Consider the following 15424-nt stretch of genomic DNA (forward strand, 5'->3'; position numbering starts at 1 on the left):
ATGAAAGCTTCCTATTTTAGCCTCTTAAAATTGGATGCACATTTAGAAAAGGCTCTTAGCTCTTACTAGCCTGTACACTTTAACAAAGTAATGTACAGAAATACTTGTGTTTTCTTAGGTTGCTCAAGAGTTTCTTAATAAGGCCATAAACTCTATGTATAATCTTACCAAAAGTCATTTGTGTGTGTGTGTGTGTGGAGACAGTTTCAATCTATTACCCAGGCTGGAGTGCAGTGGCGCGATCATGACTCATTGCAGCCGCGACCTCCCCAGGCTCAAGCCATCCTCCCATCTCAGCCTCCCAAGTAGCTGGGAGGTTTAAAAAATTGGTTAATATTTTTTTTTTCTGTATTTTGTAGAGACAGGGTTTCACCATGTTGCTCAGGCTGGTCTCGAACTTTTGGGTTCAGGTGATCCACCCACCTTGGCCTCCCAAAGTGCTGGGATTACAGGCATGAGCCATCATGCCTGGGGTCCCAAAGCCTGCTTTATACAATGTTTTATCTATATGTGATCTTACAGTTTTAATTTTGGAGCTCTTCCACAAGAGCTTTAAGTTCTTTTGTTATTTTAAGCCTCAGATAAACTAAAATTTTTTAAAGTATTATAGTCTTACAGATTATGCATTTAAGACACCAGAAAAGTATAAAATATCTTATTCCTTCTTACCAAATATAAAAGAAAATCTTTTATACACACACACACACACACACACACACACACACACACACGAGCCTCAGAAACTACGAGACTCTTCAAAGTGGTAGTTTTTCAAGGAAGGGTACTCATTTGTTTTTCATGGAAACCCACATATTTAAATTCAAAGATTACTATTTTTTTTTCTTTTTTAAAAAGCATGCCTCATTTCTAGTGAATTCCTAAAACATAGAAAGCTGTTAAATACTTTTGGGCAATGACATACACTTTTGATGCCTCAAACTGAAACTGTAAACAAACCAGATTCCACCCCACTTCCAACAAACCATGTCCCAGTTGATTTCCCTCTATCTGATGTGCTCCTTCAAGATTCAAGCCTCTTGCTGGGGAGGGGAGGAGAGTGGTGGTGGGGGGGTGGTGGGGGTGAAGGGGAGAGCTTGGTCAATGGGTCTGAAGTTACAGATGGAAAGGAGGAGTAAGTTCTGGTGTTCTATTGCACAGTAGGGTGACTGTGGTTAACAATATTGCATTATGTATTTCAAAATACTAGAAGAGAGAATTTTGAATGTTCTCATCACAAAGAAATGATGTTTTTGAAGTGATACATAAGCTAATTATCCTAATTTGATCATTACACAATTATGTAAATGTATTAAAATGTCACACTGTATCCTGTAAATATGTACTATTGTGTCAATTACAAATAAAATAAAACTTAAAAAAAAAGCAAGCCTCTCATTCTCTGTAATGCGTACTCCGTCAGCTGCAGTTCTTTTTCCTCAAGAATTCTGGAAGCTTTGGATTTCTGATTATGCGTAATTAGATTGGTTTCTCAGTTTCTTTTTACTTTTTCCCATCCCTAACCCCTAGTCTAAGAGCTAAGAGAGCTACACTAAGAGAACAGGTGCTGTAGTGCCTTTTTTTTTTTTTTTTTTAGACAAAGTCTCGCTCTTATCCCCCAGGCTGGAGTGCAATGGTGCAATCTCGGCTCATTGCAACCTCTGCCTCCCGGGTTCAAGCGATGCTCTTGCCTTACCCTCCCAAGTAGCTGGGATTACAGGTGCCTACCACCATGCCCAGTTACTTTTTGTATTTTTAGTAGAGATGGGGTTTCACCATGTTGGCCAGGCTGGTCTTGAACTCCTGACCTCAGGTGATCCGCCCGCCTTGGCCTCCCAAAGTGCTGGGATTACAGGCGTGAGCCACAGCGCCTGGCCTGTAGTGCCTTCTTTATGATGGGTTCCCAGTGCTGGAAGTGCCAGAACATGGGATGCTACAACACGGCTCAACAAATGAATGACTATTCTGGTATTCAAAGATTCAAGTGTACATCCTTTTACCCAGGTCAGTTTTAAGGGCAAAGACTATTTTATTATCTCATGTCATTTATTTAACTACGGTCATGACCATGATGAGCTAAAGATTAAACTATATTCATGAGGATTGAAATACTGGGGTTCCCTGTGCCTAGTATCTCATTCAAAAAGAAATGCTAGATTTATAATATTGACTGCTGTTAGAAGGATCACTGTGACCAGCCCAATGTTTCACCCTTGTTAACTTTTTTTGTTTGTTTTTTGGAGACTGAATTTTGCTCTTGTTGCCCAGGCTGGAGTGCAGTGGCGCAGTCTTGGCTCACTGCAACCTCCGACTGCCAGGTTCAAGCAATTCTCCTGCCTCAGCCTTCCCAGTAATTGGGATTATAGGCGCCTGCCACCACGCCCGGCTAATTTTTGTATTTTTAGTAGAGATGGGGTTTCACCATGTTGGGCTGGTCTCGAACTCCTGACTTCAGGTAATCCATCCGCCTCGGGCTCCCAAAGTGCTGGGATAACAGGTGTGAACCACCACGCCCAGCCGGTAACGTTTTAAAGTCAATATACTTGGCCAGCACGGTGGCTCACACCTGTAATCCCAGTATTTTGGGAGGCCGAGGTGGGTGGATCACCTGAGGTCAGGAGTTCGAGACCAGGCTAGCAAATCCTGTCTCTACTAAAAATACAAAAATTAGCTGGGCATCATAGCACACACCTATAGTCTCAGCTACTCAGGAGGCTGAGGCACGAGAATCACTTGAACCTGAGAGGCGGAGGTTGCAGTGAGCAGAGATTGCACCACTGCACTTCAGCCTGGTGACGGGGTGAGACTCCATCTCAATCAATCAATCAATAAAGTCAATATACATGATGGAAAATCAGAGCAAAAATTATCCTTGAAAATTCTTTCAGTGGGTCTCCCCAATAATACAGCATATATGGTTGTGTACTACCTCACTATGTCTCATAAAGCATAATATAACTTTGTATAATTTCTACCAGAGTTTGATGGAAACAGAGCTGTTTCCTCCATTCAGCATTGTGGAAAGTTGTCATTTTAGGGGCCATGTACTAGAAAAAGATACTTCTTTTTCCTAACTGCATATAATTGAATTACATGAGCATTTTCTGCAACAGCACTCAACAAAGCATTGTAAAGATGAGTTAATTCTACAAATAAAAACTGCAGGCCTGAGGGTAGTGACAAACGCTAAAGAATCTATCAATTCAGAAACTATCATAATACGTCCTTGAATGTCAAGTCTCCAGTAACACTGGAAAACTGCCCTCATCTTTCTCAAAGTTGCCTGTCAGCTTTGCAACATCTTTCCTAGCGTATATGTGTCTTTTATTCCTTTACATAGGAACTGTTTGCCAATAAAGCAATTTTTTCAAAAGTATTTCTCTAAAATAAGAATAAAGTCTAGATTCTGGAAAAATCCTTCCTTATATTTGGCTACAACTTATATTAAGATTTTATGTTTTAAAATCATAAACAAATCTACTCAAAAACACTACAAAAATAGTCTCTCCTTGCCTCCCCCCTCACAGACACAAAATCAATTCTAGTCTCAAAAAAAAAAATACTCTATATAATTACCATATGACTCACAATTTTCACTCGTGGGCATTTGTCCCAGGAAAATGAAAGTTTATGTTCACACAGAAACCTCTACATGAATATATATATAGCACTTCTATTTGTAATAATCAAATACCAGATACAACCCAGAAGTCCGAATTGATGAGTGATGCGGTACACGCGTACCACAGAATACTACTGAACTAAATAAAAGGGAACAAACTATTGACACATATAAGCTGAATCTCCAGAAAATGATGCTGGGTGAGTCAAACCCCAAAAGGTTACACACTTTAACTGCAATTATATAACATTCCTATAAAGGCAAATTTATAGAAATGGAGAACATGCTAGTGGTTGCCAGGGTTAAGGGAGGAGTGAGATGGTCTGGAAGTAGGCGTGGCTATCAAAGGGCAGTGATGAGGGATCCTCCTGGTGATATAAATGTTCTCTATCTTGACTGCATCAATGTCAATATCCAGGTTGTGATGCTGTACTATACAGTATATTGCAAGAAGTTACTATTAGGAGAAACTGGGTAGTGTTCAAAGATCTCTACTATTTTGTACAACTGCATGTGAACTTATAAATCTGAAAAAATTAAGTTTGATCAAAAACAAAAAAGGAAATCTCTCTAGCCTAATAAATTTACTTTATGACTCTGAGATCTAAGCTTAAGAATTCATCATAGCCCTTGGATTCTTTGTCATCATCAGCCTTTGTGGACCTTCCCAGTTCCTTCCCTAAGCACTCCTTCTCACCAGATGTACCCCTTCACAGTGTCCACACCAAAGAGGCTGGAGACCTGTCTGTACAAAAGAATTCTTCCATCTTCCTATAGCTGCTACAAAGGCCACAACAAGGTATCTCCCAATGGCAAGGTAATCTGTCATTACTCAATTACCCAAATGCAGGGATTCTGTGAAGGAAGTGGATGTCAGCCTTCTTTACAGAGATGAAACTCTGCCATTTAGGGCAACTTTTTCTTGTGTATGAAATGAGCCAATAGATTTGTTTGAGGAAGAGATATTCTATTCCAGAGAGACTATTACAGAAAATTAAAATACATATAGGAATATCTTTCTTTTTCCTCCCATAAATATGAGTCATATTAGAATGTTATTTTAAACCTAGTCTAATATCTGATTGTCAAAAGAATGACTCTGATAGAAAAAGGAATTTTTTTGAATCTTTTTTCAGGTATAAACATTCATTCTATCCAATAAAGACATTTTAGAAAAAAGTCAACCTATACAATTTATTTTATTTTTCCTATACCTTGGCTAAACAAAATATATTTGGTGATACTGTAAAATACTAAGCATTTTCAGTAAAACTGGCAATCAAGTAGAGCTTAACCTTCTTCTGCATGACAACTGAGGATTTTAATTGGGAAAGTATTATAGTCTATAAACAGGAACATCCAAAACATATTTAAACCACTCGAGCACTTTGATTTTTCCATGTTCTTTGCATCTAGATTGAAACACATCACAGGAAATTTCAAAGACCGACGGCTGAATCTAAAAGAAAAAAAAAATCCATTTAGTTGCCATGATCATTGTCACCATCAATCCCTAATATCTTATACTTCACTGGTCACACTTAACTCTGCTATGCTGTTTTATGCTTGGGAGAAGACAAATTACTAATCAATTATGTATACTAATTTAAAATGCTACCTTTAGGAGGCATTTTAATAACTTAGTCATAGGGGTGAAGTGCTTCCTCTAACTGCTTACGTGAAAACACCTTCAATAACACATTAGCCAGGATGCACTGAACATTTGGGAACAATTAATGCTATAGTCGACATAAACTATCAGATTGCCCCCCCAAAGTGGTGGTACAATTCTGCAACTGGTTGAGGTCACATGGAAAATAGAATTATATGCTAATTTGTTCCCATATTAAGTTATCATAAAAGGTCAGACCAAACATAGTAAAAGGAATTCTGGAAAAAAAATTAAGTAGATTGGTATGTACCGTATCAAAGTAAACTGTTTATCTTAATAGATACAAATACAAGAGAATCTTAAAGCCGGGGCATTTTCTCCTTTTTAAAAACAAATGTTTTAGCTAACCCTAGGCAATGACTTGCATGATTTAAAAATACTTTATAGGAATAGTTTTTCCCTAAAGGAGAACAGGGGTAGGGTACTGTTTTTTGCTTTCAAGCAGAGAAAAGCAATGGAAAAGGGCATAATATCCAAAAAGGAAAAATTTCCCCAGAAAACTATTTCCTCTACTTTACATGTTTCTTAAATTTAATTCACATAGTTCTACACATGAACTATAAAATGAACACACAAACACACATGCTTAGTTTAGCTGAAACTAAAGAGGGGTCAAGAGATGTTGACTATAATACATTTATTATTTTACTCCAAACTAAGAAATAATTTGGAGGGGTGATGGAGAAATGAAATATTACAGCATATGAAATCACAGGTCTAGTATTTTATAAAGCATCCAGTTTATTGCAGGACACAACTAAGACAAGTGACAGAGATCATCTGTCACACCCTTAGGCAAACTCCTGAGAAAAAAAATAAAACAGTAATTTTGTGTTCTAGAGACTATCCTTTTTTCCATCAAAAGATATACTTATATTTTTCATTTCAACATTTCCAGTGGCATCCTACAAGAGAACTAGCACTCACAATGAGTCATCTGAATTTTCTTTAAATCGTAACTCATTTTTAATTTCTAAACAGGTTTTACCTATTGATTTAAATAAGATTATTATTAGTTACCAAAAAATGAGTTAGGTTGCCATGAAATATCAGTTTGACATCTCATTCAAATACTTACTTTCCTGCTATTACCAGCATTGTTTATCCTATTTTCCTTCCTTATCGAGTTAGATATGGAGATACCTAGGCATAAAATCTTCAGACACCTTGATGGACTAAAAATAAATTTATTTTTATAAAAAATATAAAAATTATTATCATTCTTGTTTTGAAGGATTTTATGTATTAGGAAGTAAATCCATAAGAAGTTGAGAATTACATTAAAAGAGGGTACAAGTCTGACAAAAATGAAAACATGCATTGATGCCTAAAAAATCAGGACTGAAGTAAATTAATCTTCATTCCCACTGAAAGCAATCTTGATGTCCAGAGACTGAGAATTATTCTACCATAAAATATGGCACATTAAATACTACAATAGCCCATTTGAAATGCCTTAATATAATTATGATATCATCTACAAATGATTGTACATATATTTTGATATTCATTACTGGAGATTCCAATGCAAAATATATTGAAATTGTAAAAATATTAAGTCAGTTAAGGACCGCATCAAATCAGTAGCTATTCTATGACTAAAAGTAAGACTCAAAATAAGATTTGAAAAAAACCACTAAAAGCAGGGTCAAAATATTTGGATGTTGCTTATCAGAAACAACACTATCATTCCTGATGGTTTGCTTATAAAATTCTATATTCCTACCAGCTAGCTGAAAAGAATGAAAAGCTTACAACCAGCTAAAAAGAAAAGACTTTACCACGCCCCTTGAAAAAGCTCATTTTCACATTACTCAGGCTTCATTATGCTAAATCAATATTCGTTTAGTCACTGGGGTTATTGACATATTTTAAAATAAAAGTATACCCTTCAGCTACTGCACTCATTACAGGTAATTTGTCTTGTCAGAGAGCAGGGAATTTTATCCTAGTCTTTCAGGGGCTGACAGCCCATGGAAATACCTCCCCATGGTTACAACTGTAAATAATTTTAAGGTAAAATATTGAAAAATCAATGACTGTTTCCTGCAATCTGTCACAAACAAATCAATCATAATCTGTACTGCCAGAGAGTATGATTTGAAGGAGATGGGAGCAGATGTAATTCTTGGCTGGAATCTCTCATTTCAAAATCACTTCACATAATGGTGTCATCATTTAAACACTTAACAGTCAGTGCAACTGCCACTGTAACATCTAGTTGGACAAAACCACAAGGAGGGGGAGGAGAAAATGCCATCACTATTATGTTAACAAACATTTAATTTAAATGGTTGCTGCACTAGTAAATTTCAGCAGAAAACAGTTTTACCTGCCCCCTTTCACAGTTCCAAATTAATCAAGGCTGCTTTTCTATAATCTGATGCTTAGCAAATTAGCTCATGATTCAAATTTTGCCCTCTTGAAGCACATATACCTTTTATTTTAAAAGTCCATTACAGAGAATAAAATTTGGAATTAATATATAAGGTATTTGAATTGCAGAACACCCCTCTAATTCTGTTAATATAGCAAAGACAAAACAGTATCATATACGTCAAGATCATACTTTTAAAGTGAGTTTAAAGGTCTCAATTGTCCAGATATTAAATTTATATTTTCCTTCTATTAAAAAATATTACATTTCAATTTTGTAATGTTGTAACATATTTTAAGATGACCAGCAAGACCTAGTCAATTCAAAAATACCCTTGCATTCCATACACAAGCTATACCATAAGTAAAAGTATATGATGTGTAAAAGTTGGTGAAGGTCATAATACTGAATTTTTTTGCAAATGTAAGCTGCTTTCCAAGTAATCAGCACCATTTTTTACTAGACTACATTTTAATCGCTTCCTTAGCTGCTTACAACCTTTACTTAGGCATGAATAAAAGAATCTGAAATTGGTATATTTCCCCTTCCTGCTGTGTTAAACAAAAATACTATTTGACTTAAAGATTAAAGAGTCTTTTTCCTGAAGGTTTTTGTTTTTAAATGTACACTAGTTCTTTTAATGAAAGAAACTGGTTTTAGCCACGTTTCTAACCAATTTCCTAATTATATAACTAGACACCATGAAGTCCTTCATTGTTTTATTAATATTCCTCCCCAGACATAGTTCAGGGGGCAGATTTTTTTAAGCCAATCAAATTTAGCGTTGGGGGTTGGGGGAAGGTGGTACGTCAGCATTAGTGAAAGGGCCAGATATTTTTGATGCCTAGAAAAGTATATTATTTTCCTTAAAAAGGAAAACAGATATAAATACCATTACAAAATTTCAGCCTGTATAAACATTCTTAGATATAGTAATTGGCGTATTATAAAAAGGTTTTACTCTGTTTTTAATTTAGCCTGCATATTCAATGTGCCTACATAGCATCAGAGGATAGAATCTTTTCTGATAGATACAAATTGAACCCAATTTTTGTTCTTCAAGAATCTTTCATTCTTAAACAACACTGGGTTTTTGAAAATGAAAAAGAACATGGGTAAATTATCAAAGAAATAATCCACAATAAAAGGGAGCCCTCCATTCCATGTGAATCCCTGCAACAGCTGCAAAGTAAGCAGCAAGCCAACCTAGGAAAAGATAACGTGAAAAGTGGAAAGGCACCAAAGGCTCTGAACCAGGAAAAGAACCCCTGTGCAGGAGCTCCCGGCCTCCAGGACACTACAATGGCCCAGGCTGGGCCCAACTACTTCTTAGCAGAGCACTGGAACCAGCTGCCAAACACCAAGTCTTATGCTCAGAGTTTGGTCACGTCTAGCAGTAAATCATCCAGCAGAAAACACATCTCCCCCAAATGAAGGCAACAAAGAACTGGGAGGCGAATGAGGACGGTTAAGCAACATGCTAAATGCATGCACGTCAACCACAAACTAAAATGACATCTACAAGAACTGTGCAGGACACCTTCACAGATCTAATTCTCAGAAAGAAGCTATTTTAAGGATGCTGAGTATGGCTAAATGATATTTCTCAGCTCTACCAATGCAGTCCATGGCACTAGAAGAGGCAGGCTCAAAAACTTAGCACAGGAAAATAAAATTGTTTCTATATACTAAATTCAAAGAAATTGCTGTCTACTGCACATAGTTCTTACATGTAATAAAGGTTCAGGATTACAGAGGAAAGTATTCTTTTAAAAGAGATAATATTACCTCCTTATCTTCAGAATCTCCTCTTTCCAATAGCCAGTACAGTAGCTCCATTATGAATTGTAGACTCTTAAAGAGAAAAACAGGAATAGTTAGCTTCATCTTTTGCACCACTTCCTTCCTTCATGGAATTACAATTTAATTACCAATACTTCAATTGATTTTATTCCTAGATGATACATTTCTCAAAAAGCATGCTCTTTAGCCATTTCCACTAGAGAACGTTTAATACAACCTTCTCAATTAATCAACCATAATCCATTATTGCTGAAAGGACATGTTTTCTTCATATTTTCAAGAGTGGGAACCCCCTACATCTATTTTATGTAGAAGGAATATAAGAATTTTAACACATGTGAATACCTTTAATATACATGAAATATGAATCTTAATAAATGTGGCCGATAACAGATATAAAACTCAACCAATCTGCATATGTGTTTAGATTTTTCCTACATTTATCCTTAGGAGGAAAAAAGAAATCACTCAATCCTCTTATCTTTTAAATTCAACAATTTTATACATGGTTTTAAACAAAGTAAAACAAAACAAAAAACTAAGCTTAAAGGCAAACAAAAAGGAATCAGATTGCTCACCGCCTAACATTTTCTTTACATTTGTGTTGTGTTTTCTAATTCACTGTAATGCTTTAGCTCTCAGTCATACGTGAAACCCAATTTCCATAAGCAATCAGTAACAGGAAAACTCAAGAATGTTACTTTAAAATTATTATGTATCACTTCATATTAGTTAAAAATCACTGTAATGCCTCGGAGAGTACTCAGAGAAACATTTATTTTATTGGCGGTTATATTAACTACTGCCTTCTGTAAAATTAGCTTTTTTTTGTTATAAGAACGATTTTTTTTACTTATTAAAATGTTCTGTGTCAACAAATTCAGTTCCTTGCTCTGACCACTAGACAAATATTCTGCAAAACAATTCTTTCTCATAGCTTTTCTTATCTGCCTATATTCAGCAGCCTCTATTTGATGAGAAATGACAAGTTTTACATACCTGTGTGTACTCTGTCACTAAAAAAGTTTGGTACCCATGACTGGAACTGATATTCCCACTAAATTTATTCTTAAAAGAACTAGGTAATTGAAATGATTAAAAACTGTAATTAGGCATAAACAGGTTATTTCTCTTAAATAATAATTCTATTTGTATAAAATATTACAACCTTCACACTTTGATTTTTATGAAAAGCACTGAGTTTATAAATTTTACTGTCCAATTATACCATTAAAAATGAATTATTCAAAGTAATTCCATGATAAATAGTAAGTAAAAATAAATTATTCAGTTTTATTTCATGAACCTAAAATTTTTCTATTTACTGTACTCTTGTATAATGCATTAATAAAAATTTTTAATAATCAAAGGCCTCAAGTAGCTGACATTCTCTATATTTTGTACTTAGCCTCTATTATCAATATAAATACTTTGGTAAAACCAACATTGATGCTATTTTGGATTGACTCCACATATAAGCAAACTGTGTGCAGACACTCACTTGCAGACGAGCCTTGGGATGTGCAAGGACAAATTTCAGCCAACATTTGGAGGAACCCCTTAGTTCCGAAGTGAACTTAGCTGACAACATCCAAATGTATTATAGAAGCATCACATTTATCACCTGCACCGAAAATGGAAATGATTCTGTTTAAGGAAACACAGAGAACTAAGTAATACTTTTGGGATATTAGATTCAAATATCTAATTTTCTCCAAGGTATCACTCCATATTATGGCAAATAAACAAATAAAAGCTGTATCAAGGTATGGAATATCATTAGCCTGAGAAAAGACTAGAAAAATGGATTACGTAAATGACAACTGCAGGAGAAAATTATATTCTCTTCTCCCGAACAAATGTTAAGTGCATCCTTACTAATAAAGACTTAAACTCAAACTACATTAGAATATACTGGTTTTCAATTTTGAAGCATCTAAGTTAATTTGCTAAGCTAAATTGGTGCTTAGGTATACTACAGCTATAAAAACACTGCAGATTTATGCAGAAATAAGCCTTCAGCATCACACTTCACAGCAGTGCTATGAAAGCAAACCACTCATTATTAAAAAAGGAAAAAAGAATTCCTAGATTTGATATGTTCTTAGAGTTGCACCAGCTGCTATTCTATTAAGAAAAATTATTCCCTATAAACAGTTAACAAATATACCAAAAAGATGTTAAAATATAGGAGTCAACAAAAAAGAGATATTGAAGAGAAATATATAAAGATAATGAAATACTACCACTCAAAACAGGCTGTACTATCCCAAAGTTAAAACATTATTCCAAAGTATGATGTTATGTTCATAATCTATTTTGAAGAGCATATTTAATTCACTCAGGATTACATGATTTAATTTACTTTCCTGTTATCAACTAAAGAACATTTTTTCCTAAGATTTCTAGAATGTATACACATAATAATAATTATTGAGTTATTCGTTAAAATGGATAATTAGTTCATATTCCTATTTCACCTCTTTTAATGCAATATATCAAATTTGAAAATAACACATGGATAACAGCATAAGAATGCTCATCATAGCTGCCAGAGGGGGAAAAAAATTTTGATTGGGGGTGGTATGGGAGATAAATAAAGCAATTATCTCAAAATTAATGGTCTTGTTTTAGTTTTAGCAAACAAATCTACATAAGTCTTTCTTTTAGTTTACCATGTAATTCTAACCAGCTAACTATCCTTGGAGTCAAGAATGAGCTGTGACTCTACACCTGGCTTTTCTGATCATATGCCTATGGTCTCCTCCACTTTCATTTCCTCTTTCTACAATGACTTTTAATATTAAAGAAAAACATACACACTTCTTACATACACACTGCTGATAGCCAGCTTCCAGGAAATCATAAGCTACAAAGAGAGGGGAAAATCTTAATGCAATACTTATGTTACAAGGTATTAGGTGCTGGGTAAGCCAAGGGTAATATCATCAACAGCATCCACCTTGCCAGTGTTTTTGCATTCCGAGATTTGTAGTAAAGAACAGCAATATTATTTTAGTGGTCACCCAGGTTATGACTCAGATCCTTAAACTAGTGAGAGACTGAATGCACTGTCTTCACTTACTCATCAATTCAAACACAGAACAGTATTTTGGAAGAAATAAAAGTTTACTTCTATTTTTAGAAATAAAAACAAGGCATTCCGTAAACATTGTATCTAGGTATTTAATGATATGAAAAAGAAATTGTTTTAGATCATTAAGGCACCCCAGGAGACTGTTTCTTTTCCAAAAAAACGAAATAGCATAAATTTCTCATATATTTACCTCTTATTATATTCCTGTTTCTGCACATTAAGCATGCTCTCCTCTACAGACTTATTCTGAACACTAATAAGTGTTTGCTTAATAAAATACTGCTCTATTTTATGCTTTTCTTTCAAAATTAGAAACCATTATTCCACAAAGGTAGAACACAAAGAAAGCCGACACAGGCATTGCCAAAAAGCCACAAGTAGTATCAGTACATGCCAGAACACTTAACATTAAACTATCATTTCTCTCTAAAACTTCTGTTGCCAAAGTGCTCACAAAATCTGGAAGCTCAAAGACAGGTTTCAAGTGCAATTAAATTCTCCAAAAGCAAAACTGTACAAAAATATGCCGCCCTTCTTATGTCACCATTTATAGACAACATTTTCTCAGGATCTTAATTAAGATAACGATGCACACCTGTGTCAACATTCTCTGGCAAGACAGCCTTATCAATCATAATCCTTTAAGTACACTCCAAAACAGCAAAGCGATATGACAGAAGCAATCTGTTGCCTTTCCTGGTGTTGGTGTTGTGTCTCTCCCACAAGAATGATGAGATCTTTAAAATACAGCAGACCTACTTTTATGAGTCTTTAAAGTTTTAACTGTAAATAGCTATTAACACTAAATAAACAGGAATAACCTCTTTTGCACTTGACTGAAACAATGACAACTGTACAGCCAAAACTTGAAGAACAAGCTCTAGGGCCATGTCTTGACAATACAATTGCGAATCGTACTTTAAAGCTTTAAATTTTAAGAGTCATGCGAAACTGGATCCGTGCAGACATGACAAACCAATAAACCTTTAGGAAGTTTTAAAATGAGAATATTTAATAGTCCTACGTCAAAAACAACCCGAGAAAACTTATCCCTACTGTAAGTTTAAATGTTTGGAAAGATACAAATTCAATAGAAAGTAAGAGGAGAAAAAGTCTTCTTGGTAACCTAGGATGGGAGGGATACAGATCCCACCTCTGCTGGAAGAGAAAGCTTCAGAATCAACACACCAATCAAACTACCGCTAACAAGTATGCAGCTTTCCAAACTGAAAAGCTGATGAATAGGAACTAAGAAGGAGGGGAGAGTGAAACAAATGGTCACCACTATCCAGATAAAAAGTTAAAACCTCGTGTTTACCAGCAAAAAAGTGAACGCTTTCATATAAAAACGGAGAAAACCCGCCAGATGCTATCTGCATGCCGTCTGCCTGCTAATCATGATCGGCCGTTCCCTTTCTCATATTAACACAATTCTATCTCAGACGCCGGGCGGCCGTGGCCAGCTGAGCAGCAGAGCCATCAATGTGCAAATAAAGCAGAAAATAGAGACATCCTTAAGAAATGAGTCTTAAATTTGACGTAGAGCGGAGGTGACAACTACGGCAACAGAACCATACATTCTAAATGCCTCAACATCTTGCAGGAGTCTCTCCAGCCCTTGACACCAAAAAGAAGACAGTACAAGAAAAGGGGTTAAAAAAATTAAAAAAACAACCAACAAACAAGCCACGGGGCGGGGGTGGGGGGAGAAAGCGCGGGACTGCCGGAGTGGCAGGATGATGTAATGAGGATGTCTGTGTGACAGACTCGGGTTCTCGGTGGCACAAACCTCCAGGGCTCTACTCCGGAAAGCCGTGTCCCGGACGAGAGCCGCGGCGACAGAGGGAACCGGCGTGGACGGAGGGGCCACGCCCACGCGCGCCCGCCCCGAAACCCCGACACCCGGAGAGGCTCGTCCGGCGCCGACGCGGCCCGAGGCCCAGGCCCTAGCCCACGGGACGTCTGGCCGCGCGCGGGGCACCGCCGCATCCGTCCGGCCCACGAGGGGACACGACTCGAGGGGCGGACGGCGCGGCCAGGGGGCCTGGCCCGGGCCGGGGCTCACCTCTCCTCCGCCGCGCGGGCGCGCGGGCCGCGGACGCTCCCTCGTGGCTGGCGCGAGCCCCCGGCGGGCGGCGCGCGCGGGCCGTTACCGACCGTTAGCGCCAGGGGCTGCGGCTGCGGCGGGCGGAGCCGGGGGCGGGCGCTGAGGGGCCGTGGGGCCGCAAGAGGCGGGAGCGAGGGGAGCAGGGCGGGGACGCTGCTCCCGGGAGCTCCCGGCGACGACTCGGGCCCACTGCGAGCCTGAGAAGAGGCCGCCGGCGAGGCCGCCACTGGCCGGCTGCGCGCTCCCCTCAGGCTCGGGCCGCCTGGGCCGCTGGCCTCGCTTAGACATTGGCCGGCTGGCAGCCACCTCGGCCTCACAGTGCCCGCCGCCGCTGCAGCCAGCTTCCCGTCTCCATGACAATAGCGCGATCGAGGCCCCGCCCCGCCCCGCCCCTTTGGCGCCGAGACTTGGAGGAAAGCGGGGTTACGTCACCAGGGGGCGGAGCCCAGAGAGGCCAGCGCCCAATCATAGGTGAAGGAGGTGTCAGGCACTGGGCTGGGCGGACCCAGGGGCTCTCGGAGAATGTAGTCTGAACCGGTCGGTCCTCTCGGTGGGCGGTATCTGGGGGGAGGGGAGCAGTGGAGGGGAGGAGCCAACGCGCGTGCATGGGAGCGCACCACCGAGCGGGTGCCGGTGCAGCGGTGGGTTAGTGTGAGCTCGCGAAATAAAGTACATCTCGCCCGTCAAAGCCAATGCGAGAAACTTTGTATATAGTTATGCTTCGGCTTGCGTGTGGCCCCATTATGCGA

This window comes from Pongo abelii, chromosome 18 (genome assembly GCF_028885655.2).
Source record: "Pongo abelii isolate AG06213 chromosome 18, NHGRI_mPonAbe1-v2.0_pri, whole genome shotgun sequence".
NCBI lineage: Eukaryota > Metazoa > Chordata > Mammalia > Primates > Hominidae > Pongo > Pongo abelii.